The sequence below is a fragment of the Apodemus sylvaticus genome, chromosome 8, assembly GCF_947179515.1.
Source record: "Apodemus sylvaticus chromosome 8, mApoSyl1.1, whole genome shotgun sequence".
Lineage (NCBI taxonomy): Eukaryota > Metazoa > Chordata > Mammalia > Rodentia > Muridae > Apodemus > Apodemus sylvaticus.
In genome coordinates this window covers 28,037,493-28,050,930 of record NC_067479.1, presented here as the reverse complement: position 1 = coordinate 28,050,930, position 13,438 = coordinate 28,037,493, and the positions used below count along the sequence as shown (strand labels likewise).

At 32.6% G+C, this 13,438-nt stretch overlaps 1 protein-coding gene across 2 annotated transcripts in view; it reads right to left on the bottom strand.

Annotated features, from left to right (window-relative positions):
* Window positions 1–13,438, bottom strand: part of Dach1 (dachshund family transcription factor 1) — a 380,594-nt gene that overhangs the window by 214,924 nt on the left and 152,232 nt on the right. The window lies entirely within an intron of this gene.

Below are 13,438 nucleotides of genomic sequence, written 5' to 3'. Positions count from 1 at the left end.
TGCTTTCCAGAGTGGTTGTACCAATTTGCAACCCCACCAGCAGTGGAGGAGTGTTCCTCTTTCTCCGCACCCTCTCCAACACCTGCTGTCTCCTGAATTTTTAATCTTAGCCATTCTGACTGGTGTAAGATGAAATCTTAGGGTTGTTTTGATTTGCATTTCCCTAATGACTAATGAAGTGGAGCATTTTTTAAGATGCTTCTCCGAAAAGATCTTCACCAATCCTACATCAGATAGAGGGCTAATATCCAATATATATAAAGAACTCAATAAGTTAGACTCCAGAAAACCGAACAACCCTATTAAAAAATGGGGTACAGAGTTAAACAAAGAATTCTCACCTGAAGAACTTCGGATGGCGGAGAAGCATCTTAAAAAATAGGCTAGTCTTTAATAGTCCTGTTACTCTAAGGTCTTTCGGATGATCCTGGGCCCGAAGGCTGAAGGCATGCTCCAACTTGCTGACTTATTGGGGCTGTATAGATAGGCAGCTGTCTCTAAAATTTGTCTTAATTCTGGAAGCTGTGTTAGGCTTCCTATATATTTTCAGCTAATGTTGATCATTCTCAGGTTTCTGATGGGGTTGAAGACATATCATTTCATAGCCAATCCAAGCTATCTACATTGAGAGAACAGATTTGAGAGGATGGTTTTCAAATGGCCTACAATCTAAGGCCAGGAAATAAGTGAGATGTAGAATTATGTCTTTTAGATAGGACAGCTGACATTGTTCTATTTTAATGACAAAAATGATGGACTGGGTGTTAGGTCTATCTTATACCTTATAAATTACAAAATGGTATTAGTTTATATTTTGAGATAAAAAGTTTTTGTTTTTATTTAAACAGAAAGTGATATGTAGCAGGATTTTCCCTGTCCAATTACATTAAAGTATTAGTGCTGCAGGAGGTCTGTGATTGGACAAGGAAAAGGGGGGCAGAGATAAGAGTTGGAGAGAGAGAGAGAAAGAGAGAGAGAGAGAGAGAGAGACAGAGAGAGACAGAGACAGAGAGACAGAGACAAAGACTCTGGAGAAGGGAAGAATGAGCTAAGATGGAGCTGGGCAGATAGGAACATTCAGAACCAGTGTAGCTTGAAATAGCCACAGGTAGATACAGCATTGAGATAGAACACTTGGAGTAACTTGTCTAATCTTGATGGGCAGCTTGTACCATTATCAATTGGCTCTAAATTTATTGGGTGGGCATCTTATGATTTGAGAATTTATTGATATATAAATCTGATTGGTTAATTATAAGCTTCTAGAGTTTTGTTTTCCTGGGTTACAGGAATCTGGGACCTCCCAGCATAGGGATTTATGGCTGAGAAGTTACGGCATCTACAAGACTAGCTAACCTGAGCTGGGGAGACTGTGATCTGCTGCTGCTGAGGCTAGTTTCTGGACAGAAATTTTCCGGCAGTAGCAAGGAAGCCTGTTGATTTTTTTTATTATTATTTTCCACAACACATCTTATTAAAAAATTAAAAGAAATATTTCTTATATTTAACAAATAGCAGTGTATTAGATTTTAGAGACTGGCACATTAGCAATGGCAACAAAAGTTTAAGTAAACTAGTGTTAAATGTAAAATCCAAAATGTGCCACTGAAAAAGATTTAAAATTTAAAAAATTTAAAACAACTTAAAAAGAAATGTGAAGGGAATGGGAAACCAGAAAAGGGGAAATGTAAATAAATCATTTGAAATGTAAATTAAAAAATATATCGAATAAAAAAATAAAAAAAGAAATGTGAATAAAATGGCAGAATAAAGGAGTTTTAGACAGAATCTAAACAGTGAAGACACAAAGGTAAATATTAAATGGGTTTGTAAGTTTCCTAGTTATTTATTACAAAGAGTAATATCTGTCAATCTAGTTCTTAAAAAATAAACAAATGTAAAAATATGAATAGTTATGTCACTTAGACCTGTTAAATCTGACTAATATTAGAAAAGTATAATATAATGAATAAATTAATTACTTAAAGATTATAACATTTCTTACAAAATATGTAATTAAGTCCTTAAATTTCAGTTTCAAATAATCAGTTCAGCAATTTTAATGCATCAATATTTCACCAGATGTAAACATAAATTTTCTAGATTGTTTATCCAAAGTAAACTATGAAATGGAATTATACTTAGCTGTGATCCACATTGGTGGATCTTTTGTATATGTCTGTTTTTTTTTTCTGTTTATTGTTTGTTGGTTAGTTGGTGGGTTTTTTGTTTTGTTGTTTTTTATCTGTTTGTTTGATGATCTGGCTATATAATTCATACTTGCCTCCAACTCTTAAACCTCCTGCCTCTGTAGGTAGGTGCTAAAATTACAAGCAGGCATGAAATACAAGGTCTGGCTCGTAATGAATTTTAAATTCAGGGGTTATCAGAATCATTGCAGTATTTTTCTTAAATAGTAAAACTCTGTGTTGTACACACATGGAAGTGTGCAGTTAAGATACTTTGTTTAAATGAGTTTGCCCTAGTCCGCAAATGGACTGGTATCTAGAGCTCTCTCCTTCCTCCCATCGAACTTGTAAATAACATATTTGTCCAGTTCTGCCTTCCAGATGCACAGAGGATTTTTCTACACTTCTGTTAAACATGAAATGGATGTCATCATGTCCCACCAGAGCACCAGATTTTCCTCTAAAAGTCCTCATTTCCTTAAACTAATCTTCATGAAACGACTGCCAATTTTCATTATCAGATCTGAACAAACCGTGTACTAGCAAACCTCACAAGACATAAGAACTATAAAAGGACACGATTCTATGGTTATGTTGTAACCAGGCCAGGCTGTTGTCAAAACAATACAATAAGTAAAGGTCATTAGCATCAGCATTGCTCTTGAACACAGAAATGAGCTTCAGTGAGATGCCACATTGGCAAAGTCCACTGTGATCTTCTTGCCAGATGTAGAAGTCTTATTTCTGTGGAACACGGCAAATAATATTGTTAAAACTTTCCAGGAATTGGGTCATACTTTTATTTTAATTAAGATCACCCTCAAAGAATATAATGCTTCTGAAAATCATGCTTTCTACGTACTGGTTTAGGAGACAAGCTTGAAAGATAGTTTAAATGAGCTAATATGTGTAAAGGGATTTAGTAGGTTAAATCTAAGAAAATTCTAATAAATAGTATCAGGTACTGATACGCAAATGACCTAAAGACAACATTAATCTGCAAGGGCTAACCTTTACACTTCCCTATAATATAAAATGGTTTACAATATTTTTCATAGAAATTATCCCATTTACTTGGTTTATGCTTGTGATATACAGAATTTTCATGGAGATCATGCTGATATAAAACACTTTAAATATAACATTTTCTATCAAGGTGGTTAAGATCATTCCCTTAGCATTAGCTGGCCCTTTTAGAAGCCATCAGATCTTTTGCACAGCTCTCTTGTCAGGCCAAGAGACCTTTAATTATGGGTTTTTGAGGGGCAATGACATTGATACCTGTAACTCAAGATAAATGTTTATAAGAAAGAATCATGACTTCTAAAGTATATATACGTCACAGATTCCTGGAAGTAATAATGAGAATATTTTCTTGGAATAAACATAATAAATATTTCAGGTTAATTACACATAAATTCCTGACTTGTTTAGAAATTTAGGATGTATGACTATATGGATACACATACACACACACTCATACACACACACACACACACACACACACACACTCATACACACACATATTTATATTTATGTATATATTTACATGTAACTTTTAAGTTGAGGAAAACATTAATCAAATGTAGATCCAGAAATCACAATCATGAAGAACATAGGCAATAAGGCAAAGGTATTGATCAGTTATTTTATTATTTTATTACCCCCAAGTACACCACAGTTTATATGGCACATAGGTTTAATTGGCATCCTTCATGTTTTAAATTCAAAAATATGACTCATGAAAACAACAAAAAGAAAACTGAAAAAGTAGATAGAGAAGGTAGATAATCATGGTTTGGGAAGCAGTCTAAAATACATGTAGAATACTGGATTCTAGGATGTAGTATTCTTTTTATTTTATTCAATATATTCTTTATTTACTTTTCAAATGATTTCCCCTTTCCTGGATCCCCCCTTCCCCCAAAGTCCCATAAGCCTTCCCTCCTACTGTTCCCCAATCCATTCCTTCCCACTTTATATAGCAGATCATGATTTCTGGTCAAACCACTGGAGAAAAAATTCAAAGGTTGAAAACTAATCAAACTGCTATAGTCTGTTTATTGATACCAATACACAGTCACATTCAGGCTCAGAAATTTGAGGCAATTACCAGTATTTGGATGTATTTGATGGCGGAGGTTAAGCAAAAACACACCTATGAAAGAGATCAGTTCTATAGATTACTGTTAGAGCCTCTGAAATTGTTAGGCTTTCAGGGGTAAGGCAAAGAGGTAATGGTGTGGTAGGGTTGGTGTGTGACTCAGTGGTACAGAACTAGACTGGCACTTTCAGTCTTCTGGGGTGTATTGTATTGACAGCACCACTACCAAAAATAAATAAATAAATAAATAAATAAATAAATAAATAAATAAGAAATAATAAGAAAGGGGTTGAGGGGAAAAAATAAGAAAAATACTATAAAAATCCAGTTTTCAATATTTTAAAGAAAATATTCATAATTTATTTGATATTACCTGACAGAATTTAAATCATTATCTCATCTATACAGCTTTCTAGTATGTGAACTAAGGTATGTTACGGTTCATTAAGAACAATATATGTTATTTCTAATTGATAGAAGATTTAGTTTATTCACCATTCAGTGTGTTGAAGTTTGATTCCCAGTTATAAAGTCATAGTGGCAAATACCAACTGCTATTGTAAAATATTCTCCTGTATAAAGCAGATTGGTGAGTTCACGTCAAAAAAAATCATGATCAAACCTGGCATTTTTGTTGACAGACTTTGTGGTGAGGCCAAAGGTGTAATTAGGCCAGAAAATTACTTTCTCACCACTAGAATTGTTCCCTTCAGGTTTTGAGTTATCAGTCCAGAAAATTTCATTAAACACTAAATTCACTTTAAGACAACTGTCAAAATTAAACAGAGGTGAGTCGAGTCAAGGTCCTAATATTCAAATCTCTCATTTGGACTTTGAGATTCAATACAAAATAAAAGGCTATCAGTTCAATCTTCCAGTTCAAGACAAAACTTTTTGTAAATTTCAAAAATAACCCTTTTCTTCAGAAAACCAGATAACTTGTACTTTCTATTTAGTAAAATCTTGATTCGAAAGCAAAAGAAATTAAATGTTATTACTTTAGATATGCTGCAATAGGAAAATACTAATGAGAGAATTTTGAGCTCATCATGTTTGATGTAAAATGTTAAAGTGATGACTATAGCGTATTCTTGTATTATGCATTTATGACATTAGAAAGAATGGGGAAAAGCCTGGTATATATCCTACATATAGTTAAGGATACCTTATTAGCAGATAAAAAGAAACCTGTGCTATATAATATAGGAGGATTAACAGGCAGTTCTACAAAATGTATAACTACATAACAGTAAATATTTGAAATATAGATTATTTAGGAAAACATATCAAGTATTTAGTGTTTTATATATCAGAGTAATATATTATTGCTGTAATATGTACACTGAATTATCCTAGAATAACATCTCTTACAATGCTCCTCCAAGAAGTATTTCAAGTAAGCTAAGAAATAATAATAGAGAGATTCACTACTAATATACAAATGAGTAAGTTGATACCATCATTGACACTGGATGATTATGGAAAGGTAAAGCTTTAATAAACATTTGCACTTAGATGACTAAGACTTAAAAAAAACAGGATATTTTGCATAGGCATTCATAAATTTCAGAAAAAAACATCATTAGAACTAAATAGTTATCATTCGATTAGCACTATATCATTTTGCAAAGTTAAGTGTAAAAGTCAGACTACCCATATATGCTTGATAAGTAGTAGGAAGTTAGGCATAGAGTACAAAATAAGGGCACACTAAGGATATCAACCTAGTCATAAAATATGAAATACATATATATGCATGCCCACCTATCTGTTGTACTGGCATTTTACCCATACCTCATGTACATGAGATAAGTAATCTTGAACTGATCTACACTTAAAGCCTGAAGAATAAATTTTAAGATATCTCCTATCCCTTTGTTACCTACTTGTTAACTCACAAAAGCATGGGGTTGAACATTTATACTCTATAAAACTATTTTTGAATCAATCCTTAATATTTCTATGAATAATATCTAATTATCTAGAGGAAAAATCAGGTCTATTGTTGAGTAGAATATCTTGACTACAAATAATTTAAGTTACCCCTAAAATATGTGTAAAGCTAACAATTTTAACATAAGGTTAAACATATCAATGATAACTTAAATATTCTATTAAATTTTAATGTACTTTTTTATTAGACATATTGTTTATTTACATTTCAAATGTTGTCCCCTTTCCTGGTTCCACTCCCACTTCCCTGTCCTGGTATTCTCCTATACTGGGGCATCAAGCCTTCTCAGGGCCAAGGGCCTCTCCTCCCTTTGATGTCCAACAAGGCCATCCTCTGCAGCATATGCATCTGGAGCCATGGGTCCCTCTTTGTGTACTCTTTGGTTGGTAGTTTAGTCCCTGGGAACTCTGGGGGTACTGGGTGGTTAATATTGTTGTTTCTCCTATGGGGCTGCAAACACGTTCAGCTCCATTTAATGTGCTTAAAGAAAAACGTTCATTTCAGTTCTTCAAAAGAGTATCAGTACTACCGAGAAAGAAGGATTCATACTTAAGTTCTGATCCCAGATGGGGTTCAATATGAAAACATTATACAACTTTAGAGTGTCTTATTTTATTCTTTTTATATAATTTTATTACATATTTGCTTTATTTACATTTCAATTGGTATCCCCTTTCCTTTTTACCCCTCCGAAAACCCCCTTCTTTATAATAGGATAAAATACTTCCTGGATAGCTGTCATATAATGTAACTGACATATCATCTGTGTACAGAGTTCCTACAATATACTAATCATTCAACAAATATTTTTCTCCCCATTACTTTGACTAGCTTACTAAATTAAGTTCTATTTACTTAACAATATTTTAACTTCAGTTTCTATAGGAAATGGAAGATATAGTAGTTAACAATGTGGACAGGAGAGTTAAAAGCAGATGACTATTTTAAATATTTTTCTTCTTCTTTTATCATACAATAATCAGTGTCTTAGTAAATTTAGATATTATGTTTTACAGTATGTATATGAAAGATATATGAGGAATAATATATATTTAAACTCAAATATAATTTAAAGCAATTATCAAGTATTTTCATGTATAAAAATATATTTGTGTTTTGTGACTCTGTAGTGTGACTCTGCCTCTTTTAAATAGAAAGATGTACAATCTCTGCAAGTTTAAACAGTTGCTTCAGACCTGTTCTTTGAAAGCTACACTTCTTCTGAATTAATGAATAATTAAAAAAAAGAAGAAGCACACAAACTAGCAAAGGATTTTAGTAACAAAACTAAATAATTTGAAATAAAAATAAGTAATTTTTGAGGGAACTCTATCATTTTTACATATAAAGATATTCTAATTTTTCATATCTAATAAGAGTTGTTGCAATATTATAAGTTCCTTCCTCCCACGGATACTTCTAATAAAAAGTATGTGGTTCAACTTGGGTACATTATGCAACTTTAGAGTGTCTTATTTTATTCTTTATAATAGGTTAAAATACTTCCCGGAAAGATATGCAATTCAAAATCAATATATCATATTTTTTATTCTTAAGGTTCTACATTATTATTGCTTGATGAATATAGATAAAATATGTGTGACAAATATTCATATTCCTGCATACCATTTTGATCCTGAAATTTAGGAGATTAATTTTAGAAACCACAGGAAAATAGCCTTTCTTGAATTTGGGCCAGTAACAACAGTGGACAGGGCATGTTGAAGTTTTTGAATGGTATGTCAATGAGATTTTTGAGCATTTTTGTGATCAATTCGAAAGATTTCAAAGGACGCAACATACTACTCTTGCTAAGATAACAATATTTCAATTTTGGAAAGCTACATATTTCTAAAAAGTCTGACTTTGACTAAGCCTTTCTCACTAATACAGATACTAATCTACTATGGATGATTGATGTAGTGCTCAGTATAATTTCAAAAATTCATAGAATATTATTATGTCATGAGATCCATGCTGAGAAAGCAATTGCTATTATAAATCAAGAAGACAACTCACATGGACAGGTCATATGGTAGTGGTTCTTCTTGGAATGGTATCTTTAAATTTAATTTTTTCAATATGTAACCTAGAGAGTAGCTATGATGAAATGAATTTCATTCTCAAATAAATCAAAATAGTATCAAATTATGTGATTAAGAGTTGCTTAGATATATGTTCATTTGAATCAACATGTTTCCATGCAATTCTTCTTAAAATGACTACTCCACATTAAAATCCCTAAGGATTTTGTTTAGAAATATAATAAAGTAATAGAAATTGCAAAAGACATTTATGCTTTTAGTAGAAGAATGAGACATTGAAATGGATAGATTTGAAAGATCTTACTCTATTCACACTCATCAAATAAATGTTTTAATAGGAAAATAGAAGCTTCCTAAACCAGTCTAAAAACTACTTTATTAGAGAAAAACATCTTTTTATTGGCACTGATATAAATATTTTATAAATTTCAAAACAATCTTGATAATATGGAATCATTATGTCCACCTGGAGAACACAGAGTATAGATTTTTAGAATAAGCAATGTGGTATCTCCTTTAAACTTACCACAATACTATGTATACAGTTTTGTCCCCACATTGTCAGGAATGAAGAATTCAGGTAATGAGGAAAAGTATATTTAGAAAATCAATTTCCTTCAAAATTATTGTTTTTTTTTAAAAAAACATAACAACTTCATGAAAATGTGCTTTAACTCAATATGATGCTACCTTACCAGGGCATTTAAAGTGGGGTGCATCTCTGAGAATTGAACACAAATCATAAACATAAATCATAAAATTCTATAATAATGATCCAAAAGTAATCACTGCCCTGAGAAGAGAGTTATCTCAGGAAGAAACTATGTGACCTTAGCTAATTGCATGATGCTTAACAAACTTACAAGAAGATGAAACTCAGTTGCTCAAAAGTTGATATCACATACATCAGGAGGAGTCCCTTGTCTCAGATATAGCAGGTCTAGAGATAAGCAGCTTCTGCTCTGATGGAACACATCCGACCAACAGTTCCAAAGCTCATTACTAGGAAATTCAACATTTTGCTACACAATGCTAAGCAAAAAGTATTATGGTACATAACCTGTTTTTCTTCTTCACAAAGTTCTATCAAGTAGAAGCTGTGTCAGACTGTATGATGATTGTTATTAAGGCAGTGGTTAGGGGAAGGCAGTTTGATGCAGGAAATGTGAATTTAAAAGAAAACCTCTTTTGACAAGTACAAACAAAATTTGTAGTAATGAAATGTGTACAATGCTCAATGTTTATAAAATGATGTGCTGGGTCCAGTTTTTGCCCGAGAGGACTAAGCAAAGCCAACATTGTTCAAGGTCACTTAGCTGTGAAGTGACAAGGAAGAAAAAGACTGCCAAGCCTTTTTGGTTCCAAGTTAGGATCTGTGTCACAATAGCACATAGCTTTAAAACATAATGTCCTTTGAAGATGTGAGTCATAACCTACTAATTGTCTTCTAAATGTAAGAAAAGAAATAAATACCCATGGTAATCTTCTCTGGGAATAGGACTGCTCACAGCTGTAATCAAAATGTGAAATAGCACAAAAGAAAATCAAATAGTCATCACTGTGTATATAGTTGGCCATATAACAAGTGAACACTCATGTTTGTGTAACACGATTGAACTTACTGAAATTAGATTGCAGTCTTATCATTTTGAAAACCTGTTTCATTGTTTATTATACAGTAAGTCAGTTCATTTTCAGCAATTAAAGAGTTCAACACTCAATTTAATCAGATGAAAGCAATCTACACTCTTAGGAAGTATTGTCATTTGCAACGTAAAAAAATTTTAAAGCAGTATGTCACAGGATATTTCATATCCATAAAGGTATGTTACCTACAAATGCAAGTCTATGTAATAAATCAATGTCATTGCGAAAGTATGCAAAAACTAAAACTCACTGTTACCTCTGTTGGGGTTATCTTGTATTGCATTTCCATGACTATGAACAAATTTTTAAACTAAGACTTTTTATGAAAAAGCTGTACATTCAGAAATGCTATCATTTCTATTTTTAGATCAAATAGATATAGCTTTAAGAGGATTGAAAGTCAACTGTAATAATTTGCAATACTGAGATCTGTTTGTTTTATTTCAACATTTTTCTTCTGATTTAGTTTCTTTTGCAAAATTTTGCAAGAGATTGCCATTTGACATTCATGACAATATGAAAAAATGACTGAGAATTTAAAAGCAATGTTATTTACCTATGAAAGAAAAATTTGAAATTGTTCAATCAGTATACATTTTATAAGTGTAGACTGAAAGATACTTATGATTTTTCAGATATTGACTTCTTTTTTAACTTGATTTCTTAAAATAGAAATTGATATCAAAATAATTTTTAGTGAAGTCCAAATTAATTCATTTAAATCCCTTTATGTGTATATTTATCAATGTTATGTCAATGGACATACTTCCTCTTACAGTGAATTTCACCCCTGTGGGCTCATTCAGGAGGACACATGAAGTCCAGGGAAATCAGAAGAAAAGACAGTAAATGGGAAAAGACTGTTTTGTTAGATTTCATAGTCACAAATTTACAAAGGAGCTAAATATAGCATTTATAAAAGTAGTGCAGCAAGAAGAAATATGATTGCTTTAAAAACATAAACTCTTCCTGTCAAAAGTCAGTAAAAACTAGTTAAGTATATGTATTTATATAAAATTAGAACGATTTAATGTAATGTCTGGAAAATGGACATCCTCTGGCCATCAAGATGGCTAGAAAAGGGGAAATCATTTGAAATGTAAATAAATTATATCGAATAAAAAAAATTAAAAAAAAAAAGATACCATATCAAGAGGGAAATGGAAATCTAAGGGAGAAGTAGCCCAGGCTACTTGGTTTGTGTTAAAGATGACTTTACTGTATGTATTCTCCTGACTCCACCTGTCAATAATTAGCTTTATAGGCCCACACCATGCCTGCTTTACTCAGTGCTGAGGACTGAACTCTCAGATTACTGAATGGATAGCAAACACTCTAAAACTAACCTTATATTTCCAACCTCTCCCTTAATAAACTATTAACTTCATATTTCCCTAACAAATGTGATGGGGGTTGAATTAGATGCTTGATGATCAAGAAAGAGGACCTGTTTTTTTTTTATTATTGTTGTTTTCTATTTGTTTTGTTGTTGTTGTTGTTGTTGTTGTTGTTGTTTTGCTTGTTCGAACTGGTTTCAGCGCTTCCTTTTAATAGTATATGAGGTGGTTTATAAAATAAATGTAAAACCTATGATAAATGACTTTCTACCCTCTAGCTTCTTCTCAACATTTCTGTCAGAAGATAAAGCCACATTTTTATTGCCATACATTGCATTCAGAGAAAGGGTCTCTGCTTATTTGAATTTTATTGGTGCTGCAAATGTACCCTGAACTGTGAACAAACTAGGTAGACTCTTGGTAGCTTGGTAGACCATTACTTCAATCTATTGATTACACATTTATCCTCAGAGCACTGTGGCTATAATCTATTACGCACTATACATTTTCTTAACACTAAGCATTATCATTTCTAAATTCATATCATCTAGATTGTTCCCTTAGTGTCCAAAAGTCGGTCAGTATCTTAAAATAGTTTCAAGTTCCATGTCTACACTTAATATGCCACATGTCACTTGAAGTGCTGAGTAATATTGTATTGCTGTTTCTCTTTACATAAATATCATTTCCCTGTTCACTCAGATAGGATTAAGTTATCACTTTCTACAGTTCTACAAGAGTAATGATAACTGTGATTACAGATACAATGAAACATCTCAATATTTTTTAACATAGAGTGTTTTTACTTATTATTATATCTAAGTATACTCTGTAGCTATCTTCAGACACACCAGAAGAGGGAATCGAATTTCATTACAGATGGTTGTGAGACACTGTGTGGGTGCTGGGATTTGAACTCAGGACCTTTGGAAGAGCAGTTGGTGCTCTTACCCACTGAGCCATCTTGCCAGCCTTTACATGGAGCGTTTTTAAATAAGTTCAAATTCATTCATCAGTAGGGAAATAATCAACTTGCTCACAAAACACAATGCAAACTTATTAAGACTCCAATCTTTCTTTGCTCAATTTTTTAAAATGTTGGCCCTATCAGTCTTGTCAGTTAGCTCTCCTACTGCTTATCAACGGACACCTAAAGCCTAGAAGCATCCTTAGAAAATAGGGAGAAATGGAACAGAAGTTCTTACTTGGTTTGTTTTAATTCACATAATCTAGAGCAAACTATTAAGGGAAGGAGCTGAGGCTTTGAAGTTTATCTCAGAAGGAGAGGCTGTAGAAGAGAGACTGAACATCTCAGGATCTTTGTATTGTTTTATGGAATATGTCCAGCAAATTTGCTGTTTTTTTCTAAATACAGTTGCTGCATTTTCTTCTTTGCTTGCTTATAAATGGAATCAGGGTTGTGACAGCAACTTGTAATAATCAACAATGTTATAGTGACCAATAATGACAATGTGCTAACTACTGCACAAGAAATGGGTCAGCACACTAAAAACTCTAAACAAAAGATCGATAGTCTACAAATATCTACTTGTCTACACAACATCCACCCATGATCAGACTTGCCAAAACATTACACTTGCTCAACTTTTGTAACATTTACTTCCTGTGTGTGTCTGTGTGACCATCCTTGTGCATAGATGTTGTGGGTTAGCTGGTGGAAGTTGGTTCTTTCCTTCCATTATTTGTAGGTTCAACGATCAACTCAGGTACTCAGTCTTTCTAGTCAACACTGTGACCCACTGAGATATATAAATGGCCCCATTTTCTTTAACTTTCCATGCTGGTAATTGAACACAGGGCTTGGCAATGCTAGGCAAATGGTCTGCATCTGAACTAAATCTGCAGGATTGTTTTATTGGTGTAAATACATTTTCTTTATCAATAGGCACATTGTGATATCACAAAGTAAGCAAACATTGATAAGAATTAGTCAAATTAAAGGATTCAGGGATATGAATGTAGTGAGACAAGCATAATCAGATAGTGATGTTTAGTGTAGGCAAATGAGGTAGAAAACTTAATAAGAACTTGGATGAGAAAAATAAATTAGAGAATAAAGGACTATAATTATCTTCTAATTTATGTAGAAGGTTAGTGTGTCCATAATCTAGTGAACATGTATAATATGTCGTAATTTGATT